This window comes from Anser cygnoides, chromosome Z (assembly GCF_040182565.1).
Source record: "Anser cygnoides isolate HZ-2024a breed goose chromosome Z, Taihu_goose_T2T_genome, whole genome shotgun sequence".
NCBI lineage: Eukaryota > Metazoa > Chordata > Aves > Anseriformes > Anatidae > Anser > Anser cygnoides.
Window position 1 is genome coordinate 5,742,133 of NC_089912.1, and position 22,161 is coordinate 5,764,293.

A 22,161-nucleotide genomic window follows, 5' to 3' on the forward strand; every position below is an offset into this window, starting at 1 on the left:
TCTCCCAGCTGACTAAACTGAAGCTCTTCTGGAAGCAGTATGACTAATCAGTGTGTGGTAGATCGCTCTTGATTTTCTTGGTCTTCCTTGCTGATAAGATCTAAAATTGAGGCCTTTTAAATCAAGTGGTTATTTTCAGGAATCCCTGCTTTTTCTGTCTAATCACATCAATAGCATAATGCAAACAATACATGTCATATAGAAGGATCTGCAAGACTCTTCATCGTCAGTGCAAGACATACAGGTACAAAACTGTCCAAGGGCTTTTAAAGTGTTAATGGAAGGTTTCCTTGCTACTTGAGTCTAATTGTGAGTGTAACTTGAGAGCTAAGGACAACCGATGCTGATCTTAATACAGATGCTGTTCTTAATATTGGTTTTGTGTATCTTTTGAAGTACTCTAGTGAGTAAGAAAAGGCTCCAGATTGTCTTTTCTCTTATTCAATATGCATCAATTATAGCGCCATGAGCACTTTTGCTAAACAGAGCAAAGTATCTGTACAGTCCTAAACAATAATAAATCTTTCATACTTCTCTCCAAATCTGTAGTTTTAGTGTCTATATATGTGCATATGATCTACTTGTCCTGACTTTCTTTAGTGGAGAAAAATAACACTCTACAAGTGCAAGTCTTCTCTTTCTGAACTTATCCATATAAATATGTTTATAAATCACATTCTCTGTGCTAACCATGCAGTGACACTGAGTGACAGAGTCAAGTACCAGATTTCTTAATTCTGTGTGCATAAAGGAAGTGGATTCTACCTCTATTGTCTTTACTTTTTGTCTAGTTATTTCTTTCCTTCATGTTTCCGTCTTTCTCTGCCTTTGTGGATTATATGGACCCTTCCTTTTATTATATGGATTTTACCTGTTTCACATAGATACTTCCAACCCATTTTATTAATTTTATAATTCATGCAATCACACTTTTTACCTAGATGCTTAATTTTGTGTGTCTGTATTCAAAACTGGTGGTTAACACTTAGACGTAGTCAGTGACAACTCTGAAACTGTTGTTACTTCTCTCCCTTCCCACGCCACCCCCACCTCCCAACCTTCTCTTCCCTGTTTCCTTCACCAGCTTTTGCAGAGGTAGGCAGCCTAAGGTCAGAGAGATGCTACTTGTTTAAGGCTGAGTTACCTTGCTGTCAGAGATACTCTTGTTCCTTGTCTTGGACAAAAGAAAGCTAAAGAGGAATTTAATGGATAAGGCTTTTCCTGCTGATGAGATGGATGTTAACAAGAGCAACAATACAGCAAGCTATTTCCTTCACTATCACAAACTGCATTAACTTCATAGACTAAGATCAGTACGTTGCTTTGACAAGCAATGAGAGCACTGTCACACTAAGGTGATGTGAATAAGGTTAGAGATGTTAGAAACAAATAATCTTGAAGTTCTTTGAATGGGGCAGGTTTTTATTAACCTGACACTTTAAAGAAGTTTTCCATGCACTTGTGTGCTTGTGCTTTTTTTTTTTTTTGTAACATAAAGTTTACTTCATTTTTCAGTAAATCAGCAAGAAGCTGAAATGTAAAAGGCTGAGTAACAACTAACAGAATCAATGGTACTGCTGATTTCCCTTGGCATGGTGAGCAAGCTAAATACAACAAGAAAGGTGGCTGCAAAAGAAATTAAGTTAATCAGTTGTAGCATTTTCTGATTCTGTAAAGTTTTTGAAGCGTAAGGAGGGTGTGTGAACTCTTGACCTTGCTAGGCCACTCTCTGTCATCTCTGAAAGGTTGTGGAGAACAGGAGAGGTGCCTAAAGACTGGAAGAAAACCCATGTCACCCCAGTCTTCAAAAAGGGCAAGAAGGACCCAGAAAACTACAGACCAGTCAGCCTCACCTCTGTCCCTGGAAGGGTGATGCAATTACTCACCCTGGAGGTCATCTCAAAGCACATGGAGGAGAAGGTGGTGATCAGGAGTAGTCAGCATGGGCTTACCAAGGGAAAATCGTGCTTGACCAACCTGATAACCGTCTGTGATGGGACGACTGGCTGGGTAGATGAGGGGAGAACAGTGGATGTTGTCTAGCTTGACTGCAGCAAGGCTTTTGACACTGTCTCTCCTAATATCCTCATAGGCAAGCTCTGGAAGTGCAGGCTAGATGAGTGGACGGTGAGGTAGATTGAGAACTGTCTGGATGGCAGAGCTCAGAGGGTTGTGATCTGCAGTGCTGAGTCTAGTTGGGGGCCTGTAGTTACCAGTGTGCCCCAGGGGTCAGTACTGGGTCCAATGTTGTCCAAATTTTTCATCGATGACCTGGATGATAGAACAGAGAGCACCCTCAGCAAGTTTGCAGATAACACAAAACTGGGAGGAGTGGCTGATATGCCAGGGGGCTGTGCTGCCATTCAGAGGGACCTGGACAGGCTGGAGCATCGGCAGAGAGGGACGTCATGAAGTTCAACAAAGACAAGTGCAGGGTCCTGCACCTCTGAAGGAATAACCCCAAGCACCATTACAGGCTGGGGGCTCACCTGCTGGAGAGCATCTCTGGGGAGAAGGACCTGGGAGTCTTTGTGGACAGCAGGTTCACCATGAGACAGCAAAGTGTCCTTGTGTCCAGGAAGGCTGATGGTATCCTGGGGTGCATTCAAGAGTGTTGCCAGCAGGTCATGGGAACAGTGTCTGGTTCTGGGCTCCCCAGAACAAGAAGGAGATGGAGCTAATGGAGCATCTGTCATATGAGGAGAGGTTGAGAGAGCAGAGCCTGGTTCGTTTGGAGAAGAGAAGGCTGAGAGGGGATCTCATCAATGTATAGAAATATTTGAAGGGAAGGTGTCAAGAAGATGGGGCCAGACTTGTTTCAGCGGTGCCCAGAGACAGGACAAGAGGCAACAGGCACAACCTGAAGCACGGGTGGTTTCAGCTAAATGTGAGAAAGCACTTTACTGTGTGGGGGTGACAGAGCACTGGCACAGGTTGCCCAGAGAGGCTGTGGAGGCTCCTTCTCTGGAGATGACTGAACTGTCACGCTTAAGAAACACATACCAAGTTTCTCAGAAAGTTGTCCAGTTCCACTCCATTGAGACTAATTATGTGATTTAGGATCATAATGTATGAAAAGCTGGAGATACTAGCAAAAACTACAGAAGACAAAGTCTGTGCAGTGTACTGTCTATCAATAGGTGAGCATGTGAAACTATGTCACTGTGCTATTTCTGCTTCCATGACTGTTTGGTTTTCTGTCTCTGTGTTCATAACTGTTGGTGTCTTCATTTACATTATAAATAGGCCATTCTGGAATGAGTCTGAAACCTATTAAAATAATACTATTGCCTTATTAGATTTTGGATCAGGCATGAAGCATAAACTACAACAAAACACAGTCGTAGGAAGTAAGTTCACAGTCTCCAGATTGTATTTATTTTTCTAATACTACATTTACCACCAAAGCTTTCATGTTTTGATTTTCCTTTGATGAAAAACTGGACCTGAAAAACAATGAATGAATATTTTGCTTGTGATTCACACTGACATCCCAGAAGTGCATAATCTTTATTTTATTTGTTTATTTATTTATTTATTGAGAATTAAAATGTTAGGCTGATGAGAATAAGAAATGAGAGCAATACATTGTCTTTTTTTTTTTTTTTTCTGAATTGGATACATTGAATTAAATGCCATATTTCATTCTTTTGGAAACTAGATTTTACAGAATCATGAATCTAAGTTGCAAAGGAAAATTCATGTTATGTTGTTGTTAACAAATTTGTTACATAACTTTTTTTGACAAACAATTTTCTGGTAATGTGTGCCAAAAATAATATTTCCATAGATAGCATACATGAGAAAGTCTGAAATTTTCCATATTAGTATACTCAATTTTCTAAAATCATTGTGTATTATCTGCTGGAAACTTAGTAATGGAATGGGAGGATTGTCATTTCACCTGTAATGAGAATAACACAAAATATATATATGCATTTTTTCACTGTGAAGGAATAATTTCAAAGATGTTCACAGAAACAGTGATGGATTGACCTTGTAAGTCTTTATATTTCCTTTCTGTTAATAGTAAAATTACTTAGCCTCTTATTAACATTCTTTTTGAACAGCATGCTGTCCTTAATGTGTGGCTACTAATACTCTTCTGAGGTAAGTTTCTTGTCACCAGCTTCCTCCTGATAATAACCCTATGAGGAAGAAATTACAAGCGCTGATAAATAAAAATGTGAGGGTCTCCTAGAATTTTACTTTATTTTGTTTTATTTTGTACACAATGTGAGAAATATTTAAACAAATTCAAAAGAAACTTTGCTTTTGTAGGGCAGTACATTCAAGTGTAAGGGTAATGTGTGTGGGCATCAAGACCATCCATCAGACTGCTACAGATTCAAAAACCACAGTGATTTTCCCACCGGCATATACCTCTGGACTGAGGCTGTGTAAAAATTACAGTACATCTATGCAAACCAAAGCCGAACCCTCTAGTGTGATAATTTGGCAAAAATCACAGATGCACTTGGGTACCAGCCTCATCAGTGATTTCTGTGTTTTTCAGTCAGCAAGAGACAAGTTTTTTGTTTCTGCTTACTGACCCCACTCAGCTAAGGATTTCGGACGAAGCTTGCATAGCATACAGATAAGTTACATACGCTGCATAAGGTTAAAAAAGTGAAAGGGCCCAAAGTTGGGTAGTTGCTAATCTCCCTGTGTAAGACTGATGAGTTGACTTGGTCTGACCCTATGACCCTGTCTATTAGATGTAGTCTCTTGATACAGTTCATTAACTGAATTTCTGGCTCAGGTTACAATTTGAATGGAGAATACATTTTAGTTCCTTAAATTAGATCATGCTTTCTGCACTACTTGCTTTGCTGGGCCAGTGACCTACCATGCTAAGGCTTTGGCTACGCTACTTGCAGTTTATTCTTGACATAAAAGATTGCATTTAACAGGATACCTGAGATAAAGTACATTGCTGCAGCTTCATTTTTTTCCCTCATCTTTTGGTTTTGTAATACCTTACGTGTTCTTATAAGGAACACAGAACAACTGTGGAATTCCTCCAAAGGCCAGTTGTTCCTTAATATTTACTTCAATTATGTATGGCAATAGGACTGTTTAACTTCTGTTTTGTTTCCAAAAGGTTAGATTTAATGCCTAAGAACTGCTGAATCAAAAAATAAATTGATATGTCCTTTTACTGTAAGTAATGTAAAAATAAATTGTAAAGATGAGAAGGAGCCTAAACTGATAAGTGAAAATTTTATGTGCACCAAATCAGAAAATAGCTACTTCAGGTAAATAAAAGACAGTAAATTTCTATGTGCCAAGCAAGTGACACCACTTTGTGTGGTAATAGATCTGTTTTTCTGTTGAACTTATACAGGTCAGACCAAGCTTCTACTATGATATAACTTGTAAGGCTGTCCCTTATAAATAGTAACTTATGGCACACTTTTTTGTTTTGTTTGTTTATTTTATTGTGATACACCTGTTGTCAGAGACATATTTGGTTATGTGGACCTCAGAGATGTTTTTATTTTATAATTTTATTTTATTTATTTTTTTTTTCCTGATAGTGGGTATAATAGAAAGACTTCACAAAGATTTCTGCATCAAGTGCATAATATTTCATATAGCACATGCTTACTGTCTCATTACTTGAAAGATAAGTTAACATGTTTATTTTAGGTAGCCAGAATTGTTTTTCAATAAAGTGATATTGGCATATCTAAAGTCCAATAACACCAGTGAAAAAATCTTCAATAATATTTACTTCAGATGCAGTTAGTATACTCTGCTCTCGTTGAAAGGACTTAAAATCAGAGTCATCTTTCAGGATGAAAACAATGGAATATAGAGTTTCTTCATATGAAATGGTAAGAAACGGTAAGAAATGTTGCACTTTTTATGGACATCATATGCCCCTTTTGCTGATGATTTACATTAATGGAGCAATCTGGTTATTGAAGAAAATACACAGGGGAGAAAAAGAAAAGCTAAAATAAGGAGAATCTCTGCACTCCAGTGCTGGTGTCACGTTTAAAGCTGTTAGATAATGATTTCACAGTATTGCCAGAGGAGAGAGGACAGAACCCAAAGGGAATATTCTCTCATCACAGTACTTGAGTCCCTAAATATCATAGGATCGTGGGGAATGAAGGAATAAGAAGAGGCTGGCAAGGGATCCTACGGAGAAATCAGACTGTGAAAAGCAAACAATTTTTACTTGTGTAGCCTGTTTGCGTAGAGGAGAATTTGCAAAAACAGGTGGATGAGAAGTGGGTATAGATTTAATCACATTATAACAATATTTCATTGTCTTTAATTATTTTTTGGTGTGCTGATATCTGTTGTAAGGATGAATAATATTTTCATTTATAAATATTTTAAATTAGTTCACTGGATGTACCTTCTGATGGAGGAGGTGTTATATTTGACATGTATGTCTGATAAACAAGAGATAGTTCAGAGAAACATGCAGAACTGCCACCCTAGATTTCCAGAGGGGAGAGTTTGGCCTGTTAAGGAAGTTGGTTGGCGGATTCCCTTGGGAGGCAATCCTGAAGGGCAGAGGAGTCCAGGAAACTTGGACACTCTTCAAGAAGGAAATCTTCAAGGTGGAGGAGCAGGCTGTCCCCACGTGTTGAAAGATGAAAAAGAAGGGAAACATAGTGACAAGAAATGAGGAAAAGGCAGAGCTACTTAAGGCCTTCTTTGCCTCAGTCTTTAGCAGCAAGACTTTATTCTGTGGGTATTCAGGCTCCTAAGATGGAAGATAGAGATGGGGAGCAGAATGAAGCCTGAGGGAGCTGTTGGAAATGCTCGCCAAGCCACTTTCCATAATATATCAGCTGTCCTGGCTATCAAGGGAGGTCCCAGTTAGCTGGTGGCTAGCAAATGGGACATCCATCTACAAGAAGGGCTGGAAGGAGGATCTGGGAAACTCCCAGTCTGACCTCAGTGCCAGGGAAGCTCATGGGGCAGATTATCTGGAGTGCCATCATGCAGCACTTACAGGACAACCAGGTGCTCAGGCCCAGTCAGCATGGGTTTATCAAAGGCTGGTCTTGGTTGATGAACCTGATCTTCCACGACAAGATGACACACTCAGTGGATGAGGGAAAGGCTGTAGATGGGGTTTACCTAGACTTCAGTAAGGCTTTTGACAGTGTTTTCCACAGCTTTCTCCTGGAGAAAGTGGCTGTTCCTGTCTTGGACAGGTGTATGCTTTGTTGGGTTAAAAATGGCTGGGTGGTTGGGCCTAAAGAGTAGTGGTGAATGGAGTTAAATCCAGCTGGAGGATAGTCACTAGTCATATCCCCTAGGGCTCAGTGTTGGGGCCCATTCTCTTCAATATCTTTATCAATGGTCTGGACAAGGGGATTCAGTACATCCTCAGTAAGTTTGCAGATGACACCAAATTGGGTGGGAGTGTTAATCTTCTTGAGGATAGGATTTTGATAGGCTGGACTAATGGGCTGAGGTCAACTGTATGAATTTCAGCAAGGCCAAGTGCCGGGTCCTGCACCTGGGGCACAACAACCCCATGATATGCTACGGGCTGGGGGAAGAGTGGCTGGAAAGCTGCCTGGCAGAAAGGCACGTGGTCAACATTGGTCAACAAATGTTTGAATATGAGCCAGCAGTGTGCTCAGGTGGCCAAGAAGGCCAACAGCTTCCTGGTTTGTAGAAGAAACAGTGTGGCCAGAAGGACTAGGGAAGTGATTGTCCCCCTGTACTCAGCTCTGGTGAGACTGCACCTCAAACACTGCGTTCAGTTTTGCACCCCTCACAACAAGAAAGACATCAAGGTGCTCGAGTGAGTCCAGAGAAGGGCAACGAAGCTGGCAGAGGGTATGAAGAACAAGTCCTATGAGGCGTGGCTGAGGGAGCTGGAGTTGTTTAGCCTGGAGAAAAGGAGGCTCACGGTGAGACCTTATTGTGCTCTACTGTTACCTTAAAGGAGGCTGTAGCGAGGTGGGGATTGGTCTATTCTCCCAAGCACCAAATGATAAGACGAGAGGAAATGACCTTAAGTTGTGCCAGGGGATGTTTAGGTTGGATATTAGGAGAAATTTATTTACTGAAAGGGTTGTGCAGCGTAGGAACAGGCTGCACAGGGAAGTGGTTGAATTACCATTCCTGGAGGTCTTCAAGAAATGTGTGGATGTAGAGCTTGGTGACATGGTCTAATGGTGGACTTGGCAGTGCTGGGTTAAAGGTTAGACTAGATGGTCTGAGAGCTCTTTTCCAACATAAATGATTCTATGATTCTATGATTTACTTTATGTTACTACTGACTCTGAAGAAAATAATTATATTCATTCTGTGTACAGTACCACTCTGTATGAGCTAACTTGTTTGATCTCAGCAATTACGACGGTCTGAAAAGGAAACTTACTACTCTGAAAAGGAAGCTGAGTAGTTTTCCAAGGTCCTCTTCAGTACCTATTATACCAAATAAAAGGAAAGTACCCTTTTGGTCTACCTTTAACAGTTCATCCTTTCAAGTATCTCAGACATGATAGTCTCAAACTTCAAGTGATTTTGTTGCCTAAAGAACTTTTATTGATACTTTTACATGAACAATTTTCTATAGGCTATGAAGTTCCAGTTCTGCTGGTTATTGAGTGCACCATGAGTAACTGCAGACGACACCAAGTTTCCAACCTCAATGATTCTGTGATTCTGTGAAACTACTGATGTGAGAACCTTTATTTTAAAGTCAAATTATAAATTCTGAGTGACTTTTAAGGGTGTCAGCAGCAAAATTCTTAAAGAATAATAGGTATATTGATTACTTATTGTTAGTTGAAAGTTTATTCAACCATTTTATTTTCACTTTTGTATTTAATTTATTTACTGTGAATGCTTATTCAGAAATGAAAGAACAGTGATTATCACTGTAGCTACAAATTTGATTGATAGAAGAAAGATGTTTATAATCATTTTAAAGTTTTCAGAGAAAAATTTCAATTCTGAAAATTATGGACAAGAGCTTCTCCCTACCGAAAAAGTTCAGAATTTCCAAAGAGGTGTCAGAATAAACAGATGCAACCAGTCATACAATTTGAATTCTCTGAATAACTTACCTAAATACATTGCTAACTTTTTTTCATGCAACTTGTGAAGATAATGATGTAACAATTTGACTGTTAATAGAATAATATTATTCTTGTTTTGCTCTTGTAATAAACTGATCACATAGCACTCTTCTATCTCACAGTGTGATAAAATATAAAAAAAAAAAAGAAGAAAACTTCAGGCAAACAGTTTAAATCTAAGTTTATGCTGGAGTACTCTGAGAATGGCATTCATTTGAAGGGAGACTCTGAGTGTGATGAGTTTTAGATAGTTGGTTGCATTCCAAATACTAAAGAGAATAGGAGAAGCCTGAGTATAATCCATGATGTATTTCAATAGGCTTGGATGTAGACACCTCTTCTATATTTTTATAGTACTTTATAAGTGGCAGAAGAATCCATTAAAATCTTGACAGAACATTAAGAAAGATGTTGCACCACGTAGATAGTACATATGTCTTAAGATTATCTTGCTTCAAGGTTTTGAGTACCTGATTTATATTTTTTAAAAAACTTTTATTTTTTTTTTTTTTTATGTAGTAGGTCACCTGAGCTGTGTGGTAGCAGTAGCACCCCATTTCACATTGTAATATTTCTGAGCAGCATATGCAGCATAAGCGTGGTACGTACAGTAAAAAAGATCATCTAGTAACTCTGTTATTTCTACCAATTTATGAGGATTCATGATCATTCATTGAAGGAATGCCTTACTTTGCATAAATTTTGAATATTTAAATATGTATGATAAATAAATTATATTTATAAATAAATTTATAAACAAAAAATAATAAATATTAAAAGTACTATAAATATTAAGTAATTAAAGATCTGGTGGTGGAGATGGGTTTATATGCTGAAAGTGTGTCTGTTGTTTTCTGTTGCTTGACGGTTTCATTTGGGAAATTGATCACGTTTAGACTCTGTCCATCAGTGAAGCCTGCTGAAAACACTGAGGATGGGAATGAAGAGTTAGACAATAACTGGAAATTGCACTAGATAATCTTTGCTTTCCTGAGCAACTGAAAGTAAATACAGGAAACCTAGGGTATCGTTTAGGAGTTTACCAGTTGCAGAAAACAGACAATATTTGTTATTACAACCCTTTTAAAACTTCAGTGCATGCATGTATACATACAGATTATGTGTTTGCCTCCCTCCTGAGAAGCCTAATCAGGCTGAAGGTGACCAGGTGACACCTTTCTGAGATGAGGATAGTTGTTGATCTCTAACTTTTTGTACAGAGGTGGTCAGGTCTTCTACATAGGTGACTGCAATGTACAAGAGTGATATTTTCAGTTTCATCTTATTCTTCATCTATAAAACCAATGGTGTCTTTTTTCTTTACTGGTGCATTTGACAGTGTCTTTCCTGTTCTGTTTCTTTCTTTAGCTGAGCAGGCTGACTAAATTTTTATTCTCATTATAAATAGTGATGAAGATTGAAGACCAGGTCAAACGTGGAGACACCTGAGGTAAGTTGCTATCATAGTGAGGTATTCGAACATTAGCTATAAACATTCACTAGAAACTAAGACGTTGTTTCTCTACTGGCTTCAGGTCCATGAAGTTCACTTGGAGAAAAGGATGTGTCCCTTTCCTCAGAATTTTAGGGTTAGGACTGTTTCCTAGGTTTTAAAATTATAGGTCTGTATTCTTGTTTCCACCTCATATCATTTTTTTAAAAAAAATTACTTCTGCTTATTCACATAATTAGAAGTTTGCTGCCTTTCTCAGTCTCTCTTATAAATGTCCTTCCAGGTTGCTTGGAGTACTTCTGTACTCACTGGTGAAGTGACTGGATGAAGCCTATGTTTTCCCTGGGGAACTGTACCTGGTGATGAGTGTATCACGTGTGCAGCCTGAGAATTTCTAATGGATGTTTCTGTAGATTCTGACAAAAGGAGCAAGTCCTACGCTGCAAATTCCAGAAAAAAGTAAGCATGAGTGCAGAGTTCAGTCCTATATGAATGAAAATCTTGCTTATACTCTGAAGTAGAAATAGAAACACTTCCTGGAGGAACCTGAGTGAATTTAGGTGATTGCAGAATGCTGGTGGTGGCAGTGTGAAGAACATGAATGTTAAAATTTCAGATTTGTGTCTAATGTGACAAAACAAAACAAAAGGATATATAATCCACCCCCCCCCCCCCCCCCCCCCCCAATTTATTCTGTGCTTAGTGCATTATAAAAGCAGATAAAGTTGATTGGAGAACTCCTATTAGAGGGATAATTTGTAATGATGCTTTACTGGCTATTATAATTACATGTCTAATTAAAAGACTTAAATAAAGTTTGTATAAATTATTAATGTGGCTTGAGAATACCAGCTAACAATGCAACTGACTGAAATAATGGGTGCAGCAAAACTTTGTGTGCTGTTAAGAGAGATGGGGTTGGAATTTAATATACCCTTTTAAACTGTATGTGATAGATTTAGGTGAAAGATCTATTTTCCCTTGTAGTTTTGTCTTTAATCACTAGTATTCCATTATATTTGGCTGCTTAGCTTTCCAGACATAAATAAACATTCTCTTCTGGGATGCTGTTCGTGTTTGTAGGGAGAAAATTCGTGTGGCCAAAGCACACCTAGAGTTGAAGCTGGCTGTGTCTGTGAGAGAAAATAAAAAGGGCTTTTTCAGATATGTGAATGGAAAAAGGAGAACTAAAGAATACATAGGGCCGCCCCTTGATAGGGAAGGTCTCCTCACAGACAATGACATAGGCAAAGCAGAGACGCTTAACGCCTTCTTTGCCTCTGTCTTCAATGCCGATGATGGGCTTCGGGACCCAGGGTGCCCTGAGCTGGAGGACCGGGACGGTGGGGATGACAAACTCCCAACCGACCCTGAACGTGTGCGGGATTTGCTACTCCACCTGGATCCCTACAAGTCCATGGGTCCGGATGGGATTCATCCCCGGGTGCTGAAAGAGCTGGCGGACGTCATCGCGGAACCTCTCTCAATTATTTTTCAACGATCCTGGGAATTTGGAGAGGTCCCGGTAGACTGGAAGCTGGCAAATGTTGTGCTGATTTACAAGAAGGGTCAGAAAGAAGACCCTAGCAATTACAGGCCTGTCAGTCTCACGTCAGTGCCTGGTAAAATCATGGAGAAGATGGTTCTTGAACTTCTTGAGGCGCACCTGGGGGACAAAGCAGTCATTGGTCGCAGCCAGCATGGGTTTGTGAAGGGCAGGTCCTGCCTAACTAACCTGATTTCCTTTTATGATAAGATCACCCGTATGATGGACCAAGGGAAACCAGCTGATGTGATTTTTTTGGACTTCAGCAAGGCTTTTGACACGGTTTCCCATAGGATCCTACTGGACAAAATGTCCACCATACAGCTAAATAAAAACATCATACGATGGGTGAGCAATTGGCTAACGGGCAGGGCCCAAAGGGTTATGGTAAATGGGGCTGCGTCAGGCTGGCGGGCGGTCACCAGTGGGGTCCCTCAAGGCTCCATTTTAGGGCCGGTACTTTTCAATATTTTTATAAACGATCTGGATGTAGGAATAGAAGGTATTTTGAGCAAGTTTGCTGATGACACCAAACTTGGAGGAGTTGTGGACTCGAATGAGGGTGGAAAGGCCTTGCAGAGGGATCTGGATAGGTTGGAGAGTTGGGCGATCACCAACCGCATGAAGTTCAATAAGAGCAAGTGCCGGGTCCTGCACCTGGGACGGGGAAACCCTGGCTGCACGTACAGACTGGGCGATGAGACGCTGGAGAGCAGCCTAGAAGAGAGGGATCTGGGGGTCGTGGTTGACAGCAAGTTGAATATGAGCCAGCAGTGTGCCCTGGCGGCCAGGAGGGCCAACCGTGTCCTGGGGTGCATCAAGCACGGCATCGCTAGTAGGTCAAGGGAGGTGATTGTCCCGCTCTATTCTGCGCTGGTGCGGCCTCACCTCGAGTACTGTGTGCAGTTCTGGGCACCACAGTATAAAAAGGACATGAAACTGTTGGAGAGTGTACAGAGGAGGGCTACGAAGATGGTGAAAGGCCTGGAGGGGAAGACGTACGAGGAACGGCTGAGGTCACTGGGCCTGTTCAGCCTGGAGAAGAGGAGGCTGAGGGGAGACCTCATCACAGTCTACAACTTCCTCGTAAGGGGGTGTCGAGAGGCAGGAGACCTTTTCTCCATTAACACCAGTGACAGGACCCGCGGGAACGGGGTTAAGCTGAGGCAGGGGAAATTTAGGCTCGACATCAGGAGGGGGTTCTTCACAGAGAGGGTGGTGGCACACTGGAACAGGCTCCCCAGGGAAGTGGTCACTGCACCGAGCCTGTCTGAATTTAAGAAGAGATTGGACTGTGCACTTAGTCACATGGTCTGAACTTTTGGGTAGACCTGTGCGGTATCAAGAGTTGGACTTGATGATCCTTAAGGGTCCCTTCCAACTCAGGATATTCTATGATTCTATGATTCTATGATTCTTTATTTCAGTTAGAAAGTAGAAAGGGAGTCACCTTACAGTGTTATTCCTCAAGCTTTAGAAGTTCAATATATTTTTTCTCCTATTTTTTATATTTGTTTAACTCGGAGTGTAGGGTTCTTGCAAAGGCAAGAATATTAATATTTTTAATTAATTAATATTGATTAACTGAAGAGGCTATTTTGGTGGTACTCCATTCTGTCTTGGAGCAGGAAGCTCTGCAAACCTCTTGAGGAAGTGTCAAGCATGGCCGTAGAGATTCAAGTGGTGTGGAAAAAAGTGAAGGGTTTTTTTGTTAGTTATGTTGACTGAACAGAGGCTCTGTAACTTTTGTGATTTTCTCTTTCTCCAATTTCTTTTGACATTATGTTGCACCTGCAGACAAGAACTATGCAAGTCTTTTAGAGGGTATATTAAAGATTAGTCCAAAGAATGTTCTTGTTAAACGGGGTATCAAAGAAGGCTTTTGCCATTGCCCTTATGTTACATCTCTAGGACTGTTGCCCATGCCTGGAAAGCCTTGATTCTGAAACAGTGTTATTTCAGACCCTTGGGTTTAGCTGATGATTTAAGCTAATGGACTTAACTTTTTTTTTTTTTTTCCTTTTTAATCTTGCTGGGGGCGCTTTCTTTTACATAGAGTAGCAACTATACTTTGCTGAGACATGCTGCAGTGAATTTCTACATTAGTTTTTCAAAGACAAGCCGTAACAATCCATCCAAAACGAGAAGGACAAAAGGGGGGAAATTATTTAGTGATTGACAATAATCACAATATTTGTGGTACATGGTTTGAGGAACTTGGCATTGGTAAAAATATTGCAATAGTAGTAAGGCTCCAGTGGAGAAAAATCTATAGGTTTTCAGAAAACTGTGAATAAGGACATGGAAATCTTTCCTCTGAACCTACCGTTCTCCTGATCTTTTATTCATCTCTATTTACCTTTATTCAGTATCTGAGATCTGATCTGACATTAGCCTGTTTCACCTCACACTTGAGGGCTGCAAAAAATAGGCATTCTGGTATTCTTTCGTCTCTGATCTGAGATACAGGTCCCAGTAATTGACTCTCTTTCCCTCTCTGCTTATTCTGTGAACCTAAGGATGTCTTTTCTGCTCCTATATTGTCCTGGGGAGAGAAATATAGCTGAATGGAAGGCACAGAGGCAGGGGAAGGCTGGAAGGACCACTAGAGCTGACCACCCTAAGCTGTTCCCAGAGGATCTTGCATTAGGGAGCCTGCTTTAGGGAGAGAAGTCAGGTCCATGGTAAAGGCAGACTTATTAGCAGTGCAAGACTGGCTAACCAAAGACACCAGCACTGCAGAAAGGCTGTTGCTGTAGTATTTGTACCTAATAATTTAAATATTGTTTGGTAGCTCATGGACTATTTTACTATTTTAGTTCTGTGTTTATATGTATTTATGGTTTATCAAGTGTTCTGATCCCTCTGATGGCACCTATGTTCCTGCAAGTTCAATTGTTCTTTCAGCTCACTTTTATTTTGTTTAAAAGGGTTTACCTACAATCCTCACCTTTTTCAAAGTCTTAGAATTTTTTTTTTTTTTGTATAATGGGGGTCAGAACTTACATGGAGAGCCACAAAAATATGACCAATTTTTTCTCTCCCTTTCTTATGATATAAATCTGCTTTATAACAAAGAATTTCCCAAGTGCCTAATTTTCTTCTCTAAGTAGGTCTGTAAGGTATCCAGTAACATTATAGGTGGTAGTAGTGCTAACAGAGGTTCAGGACCTAAAAGATAGTGAAACTAGAGGGAAAACTCTCCTTCCTAACCTGAAGAATATAACCAGTGTTAATGGCACACTGATTTCTTTTGCTGTTCCTATCATCTGAACTACTCCTCTCGATTTAGTTCTCTTCTCCTCCTTCCACACTAAGCTACTTCATTTTCCAATATTTTTCTCTGCAGTTCCAAACATAATTGATGGACTCATATATTTGATTTTGGATTCCTGCTCTCACATTTCAACAACATACGGGGAGTAATGAAGCTTTTGTCTACCAGATTGAAAAGTGTCATTCAAAGCTTTCATATTTATGCTGCCAGTGCTATAAATTGCAAATATGGATGTGATTGAACTGAAAGATATGGCTATGAGGCAGAGCTGGTTAGCCATGTCAATTGAATCAGATCCTTTCCTTTTCCTGTCTGTTGTTAATAATCAGGTTACTGTCTTTGGAACAGACTAAACACAATCTAAAAAATACATTAAAAACAGTAGCATTAACTTGTGAAAGCTGATAAATGAAGGACAGCTTTTCACTGTTAAATAGCTATAGGGACATTATTTTCTCATCTTCCCACTTTCTTTCTATCTGCAGGTTAAATGCTTGCCAACTGATATTTAAATGCTGTGGATAAGTTTCTGACTCTCAAAATCAAAATTCCCATTAACTGCTGTGGGGTAGGAAAGATGTTGCTCTGTAAGTATCCCCTTTCTCTTCATGTGCACTGCCCTCCTTATTCTATCACATTCTTCATTCCGTTTTCATTTCTTTTTGGACACTTCATCTCCTTTCCTCCCCTCTGTTGATCCATTTACATCAATGAATGCGAATTTTTTTGGTTCACAAACTCAGCTTTGCTCTTTATACATGCTTTTCTCAACATTATCACTGTTGTATGTATAAGGAAGAAAAAGATGGAGATAAAGTAGATTGTGGAAAGGAAGAGGAAACAACACTCTGAAGTATCTCTCCCTTTCTTTGCTATTTGAATCATGCTGTCATCTGGCTGCAGGGTCATCAGGGCATCATGGGCAGGACATCAGGGCATTTTCTTCACACAGAGCAAAGCATTTCTTCAGAGAAACAGCATATGTAATATTACAAGTACACATGGAAAAAAGAACCTTCTTTCAACGTATTGTTTTGGTACTATCAAATATATCAATAGGTAGTTGTTTTTGTTTGTTTGTTTGTTTTAAGTAGCAAAGTATAATAAATTGTTATTACCTGATATTATATTTGAGTAACTTACAACAGTGGAAGCTTAGATTCTCAGACTGAGAATTGTGATCCTGCAGCATGTTTTAACAAATGGGAAAATTCGGTTTGGAACATGGATTTAGAAACTTTTCAGTTATTTAATTTTTGAAAACCAAACTGAGACAGTATAACTATGTCTAAGGGACTACATAGATTAAGCAGTTAGGAACAGATGAGATAAGTCTTTCTAAATAGATATTTCAAAAATGTGTATGACAGAATATGTCTGCGATTAAAGTGTCCTTGGATATCATCACCTACCCAACTTTCAGAAATTACCACAGATGGTTTAAAGTCAAGAGGGATTCCTATCTTGTCTCTTTCTGCAGAATCAATGCATTTCTCATTCTGACATATCTCAGAAATGCTAGGATGTGTTACCAAGAAACATTGAAATATTGTGTAATCAAAAAAAGTAAGTTTGAGTGTTTTTTTTTGTTTTCTTCTTCTTCTTTTTTTTTTTTTTTTTAATGTGAAATTTAATGAAGTGTTCAATAGGCTTGCAACTTGTTACCACACCATGAGATTAGGTTTCTGGAGTTTTGTTTCTTTGTCTATGTCTTTCACATGGCAGGTGTGAAAAAGGAATAAGCTAGGTCAGTTCCACCTCATGTTCATAGTTTATTCCTGACAGTACACACAGCAGCTGATAATTTCTGTGGGCCTTGAAAGCAGACAATTTCCTGTACTGTAAGTCTTTGTATCCCTAAAAAGTGACTTTCATAACACAAATTTTGCATACCCAGTAGCAGGGAGGAATAGAAGAAGAATTATTTGCTGGTTGCATGCTGGCAATTTCAGTTTCTTTGTGCTGCTTGACAAAAGGGATTGAATTGGCATAGCAATCCATCCTTGAATATATTAGTGCTACTAATCGTCTATACGTCACACCCTATACAGTGCCAAATCAAAATGTCATATGTATATGTTAAAGTGAAATAACATATATCTGCTAAAGTGAAATAGCTTATAATACAGAGTGTTTTCAGTAAGTTTTCACTGGAGAAAATAAAGCCTTCTTTGCATATAGAATCATAGAATGGCTCGTCTTGGAAGGGACCTTGAAGACCATCTAATTCCAACCCCTTTGCCATGGGCAGGGACACCTCCCACCAGCCCAGGTTGCCCAAAGCCTCATCAAGCCTGGCCTTGAGCACTTCCAAGGATGGGGCATCCACAGCTTCTCTGGGCAACCTGTTCCAATGCCTCACCACCCTCTGAGTAAATAATTTCCTCCTCAAGTCTAATCTAAATCTCCCCTCTTTTAGTTTATAGCTGTTGCCCCTTGTCCTATCCCTACAGACCCTGACAAATCACAGAATGACTGAGGTTGGAAGGGGCCTCTGAAGATCGCTAGTCCAACCCCCTTGCCGAGCAGGATCACCTAGAGCACACTGCACAGGATGGCATCCAGGCGAGTTTTGAATATCTCCAGGTAAGGAGACTCCACAACCTCTCTTGGCAATCTGTTCCAGTGCTCTGTCACTCTCATAGTAAAGAAATGCCCCCTCACTCCATCGTCTTGACACCCTCCCCTCAGATATTTATATACATTAATGAGGTCTCCCGTCAGTCATTTTTTCCAGGCTAAACAGGCCCAGTTTTCTCAGCTTGTTCTCATATGACAGGTGATCCAGTCCTCTCATCATCTCAGTAGCCCTCCTTTGGACTCACTCCAGAATTTCTATGTCCCTCAAAAGAGGGAAAAAGTGTCCTTCCCCAGCTTTCCTGTAGCCCCTTTTAGGCACTGGAAGGCTGCTCTCCATGGAGCCTTCTCTTCTCCAGGCTGAACAGCCCCAGCTCTCTCAGCCTCTCTTCATAGGAGAGGTGCTCCAGCCCTCTGATAATCTTTGTGGCCTCCTCTGGGCTTGTTCTGATACTTCCCTTTCCTTCCTGTGCTAGGAACCCCAGAGCTGAGCGCAGGCTCCAGGTGTGGTCTCATGAGAGCAGAGCAGAGGGGGACAATCCCCTCCCTCGCCCTGCTGCCCACGCTGCTGTTGGTGCAGCCCAGGGTACGGGTGGCTTTCTGGGCTGCAAGCACACATTGCTGGCCCACGTTGAGCTTTTCACCCAGCTGTATTCCCCTTCTGCTCCCCCCATCTCCCTCCCAAGTCCTTCTCTGCTGGGCTGCTGTCAATCTACTCATCATCCAGCCTGTATTTGGGCTTGGGATTGCCCTGACATGGGTGCAGGACCTTTCACGTGGCCTTGTTGAACTCCATGATGTTCACACAGGCCCACCTCTCAGACCTGTCAACGTCCCTCTGGTCCCCACACACAGATTGTTGTCACTGGCAAACTTACTGAAGGTGCACTCAATCCCGCTGTCCATGTCACCGACAGAGGTGTTAAATGCACTAATTGAAGGTTCTGTAATTGTATAAGGTAACCTGAATGCGTACAGTAAAGCTGGCACAGAGAAATTGTAAAAAGAGTTAAGAATTCTGGACATACCAAAGAAAATGTGAACTATGATATAAAAATATTATATGTATATATATATATATAAAAGAAGAAGGAGAAGGGAAAGTGTTAACGATAATTTATCTGACACCTTTTCTCCATCCCCTCACCTATCTATCCAGAGTGAAACAAGGTGGTTATTTTTCTGGGAGAGTTTATTAGAGAATTTATTAGTATTTGGTAATCAGGTGCGTGGCTTAACATTGGTCCATACCTCTGAAAAAAGCAGATGTAGCCATTATCTCCTCTACCTTTTAGAAAGAATTGTATTAAAAGGGAAGGAACAGCAGCTGAGCTCCTCTGCTGTTTTGCAAAGGCTTGTACAAAGCCAGGTGAGTAGGAGGTTCAAAATATGGGGCTCTGTGGAGAGGTGATCTGGTATTTGAAAAGGCCAGCATCAGTTTGATAAACTACAGAGAACTCTTTAGTGTGCGGGGCCTCATCTGCACTCCATTTGGTGTACAATCCATATAACAACCCTTGTTTGTAGGATAGATTTTTTTTTCCCTGAATTTCTTTAACATTAGTGGTTCTTCCACTAGAAGGAATTCTCCCATCTGAACCTTATAAAATGTTAAACTAAATTAAATCGGTGAGTGACAGGTGGCAGACTGAGTTGGGGAAGGGTGAAACAGCGCAGAGCACAAGAGATGTTCTTAGTGCTTTCGCCCTGGTTGCTAAGGAAACTGCTCCTTTTCTGTATGTTCAAAGTATCGTTTCTAGCTAGACTGGCATCTAGATATTTTTTGGCACACACACCATCAATTTCAACTTATCGCTCTCTGTATAACTCTTGTTTGCTTTCTTTAGGAAAAAAAATATACAGCAAATTTTTTTTTTTTTTTTAGACATGCATGTTTTTGGTCGGGATGTGATTTCTGTTTACAGATCTTTGCTACTGCTTCAGTGAGAGCTGTCAACAGCTGCCAGAATTGTTTATTTAACTTTTATTTAAAACGTCTTGTACAACATTTTGCATCATATTAAGAGATAAATTATTGGTAACTGGTTGGATGGATAGTGTCTGCAGACACAAATGTCACATAGAAGTTCAGCCTGCTTCCCTCTGTACTTAATGTATGTCTGCAAGTACACAAGCTCTCTCTCTATATGCAGTGGAACAATTCATTGAATTAAAATAAAACTTTTCCCCACTAATTTAAAGTACATTGCAAGGCTTTTGGCTGGCTCAGGCTACAAAAACTAAAACATTATGATGGAATTATCTAATGCTAGATGCCTGGGGCTCAATATTTCATATTAGCCAGGAAAGCCACTGTCACTAAGGAATTAGAGCATGAGGATTGTGTCGCTGCAGTGTTCAAACTGAACTACTTATGGTGCATTTACTCTTTTCAGGTCAGCTTCTATTTTTCATAGTAAACTGTTTGGCTGTGTATTTTTTTTCTCTTTGTCCTTACTCTATAAATATTTGTTTGTCTTATTGTTTGAAATGGAGATACTAGAATGTTTAGGGTATTTAGCTCTTCATTCTAAATAAATATATGAATGCAGGGACTGGCAGTGGCTAGTAGTTTTCTGTGGATTTGGGGTGTGCTGCTGAACCCTCTGAGGTAAATGGCAAAACTCCAATGCATAATATTTACCATTCAACTTCAGTTAAATATTAATATTTTTGACTGGGATTTACGTAGGGAGAAACCTCCCTTGGATTTCTCTGAAAATCTCAGCCTTTACAAATATTATTGAATATTTATTTCATTATTTGAAGTAGCGTGCTTAAAGTAGACAGCAAGTTGCTGGCAGAAATTTGAACCCTTTTCAAGGTCTCTTCATTCTTGATTTCACCCAGAACAACTGTCAGAGCTGGATCTGTGGTTTTAAGCAATCTTAAGCAAACTTTCTTGGTATGTAACTAACATACACTTGTATGTATGTGCAGCTTTGTCCCTATGACAATGTACTTAGTGTTCTGAATGCATCTACATGATTTAGAAAAACACATTTTTTTCTGTATGTTGCTTACTTAGAGAATTTAGACCCAGTCAAGAATTTTTTAGATATTTGCTACTGGCAAGAAACAGTGAGTTGTGAAGCCAAACATTTATGGAAAATGTAAATGCTTTCAATGAATCTTTCTGGGAAAGTCTTTCATGACGTCTAGTCATAGAAAGCAGAGAGATTCATTTCAGAAATATGCACGGCTCATAGCCCAGTGATTAAGGCTGTCTGCTGAGATGTAGGAAAACATGAATTCATTGTAGTGCTCTGATGCACAGCAAGAACTGAATAACAGCTTCCCAAAATGTAGTGGCCCTATTCCTGGTCTGAATGCTCATGTTTTGTCTCCAAATGGAGCTGTATGACCACAAAAGTTTCTAAACAGTCAAGTACTCTAAAGTGGTATTTTAAATTTTCTGATGTTAATACTTACATTAATAATTCTGACACAGATTTAATGTGAACTTAGCTCTGAGCACCAGTTGTTGCACTGTGGTGACAATTTTCTGCTGCTCAGGTCGCCTACTAAGATCTGTGAAACCAGGGTCAAGCTCCTGCTCTGAAGACTATTTAACCCATTGTGACAGCAGGAAGACTTCAACAGAACAGATTGAAGAATTGTTCCCAGAAGAGCTCAAAGGAAAGGATGAAGGTTTAAGGGCATAAAATCTCTTTTTCTTATTCAACGTAAGTGGTGACGTTGTGATGTTCTAACTTGCTGATTACTGCCACAATACAGTCTGTTTTGTTTTAACTGAAAAACAAACAAACAAACAAAAAACCCACTCATATTCTTGTTGGGATTTATATCCCAGAAGAAAATTAATGAATGGGGAGCGGTGGGAACTTAAATATCAAGGCATGTAGACTTGTCCTTTGCACTTCGATTTTGGAAATTCAGATAGACTTCTGCATGGCTGTCATTTTTCAACATTGCCAGGTCTGGGAGAATTTTTCATCATTCTCCATGTCCTGAATACAAACTCTCCATGTCCTGAATACAAGCTTCTTTGACATTTAATGCTTGCCAGTGATCAACTCTTAAATGTAGGGAAGTCTGGAGAGAGAGAGGAAGCACACATAAGCTATCATGCTCTCAGACTGTTCAGCATGGACGATTTGGGGCCCACAGTTGTGGATCTCACTGTTAGAGAGCATCTGTAGTTTAGATGGAGCGTAACTTTTCATCTGTGCTTTTCCAGAAGAAGGATGCATAACACAAATTCAAGACAATGGCAGAC

The 22,161-nt window shown here is 40.0% G+C and overlaps 1 long non-coding RNA gene across 8 annotated transcripts; it reads left to right on the plus strand.

Annotated features, from left to right (window-relative positions):
* The first annotated feature begins 1,044 nt into the window (after positions 1-1,044).
* On the plus strand, positions 1,045-21,765 carry LOC106048988 (uncharacterized). 8 transcript variants are annotated; one of them, XR_007159802.2, is made up of 10 exons: positions 1,045-3,140; positions 4,071-4,110; positions 5,743-5,840; positions 8,564-8,668; positions 9,588-9,669; positions 10,477-10,518; positions 10,805-10,980; positions 15,830-15,931; positions 17,798-17,930; positions 21,438-21,765. It is a non-coding gene; the product is annotated as an uncharacterized lncRNA (long non-coding RNA). The 8 variants fall into 8 exon arrangements; XR_010827711.1 differs by having other exon boundaries at positions 5,743-8,668; XR_010827713.1 differs by adding an exon at positions 10,604-10,690 and having other exon boundaries at positions 1,045-8,668; positions 10,437-10,518.
* The last annotated feature ends 396 nt before the right edge of the window (positions 21,766-22,161 follow it).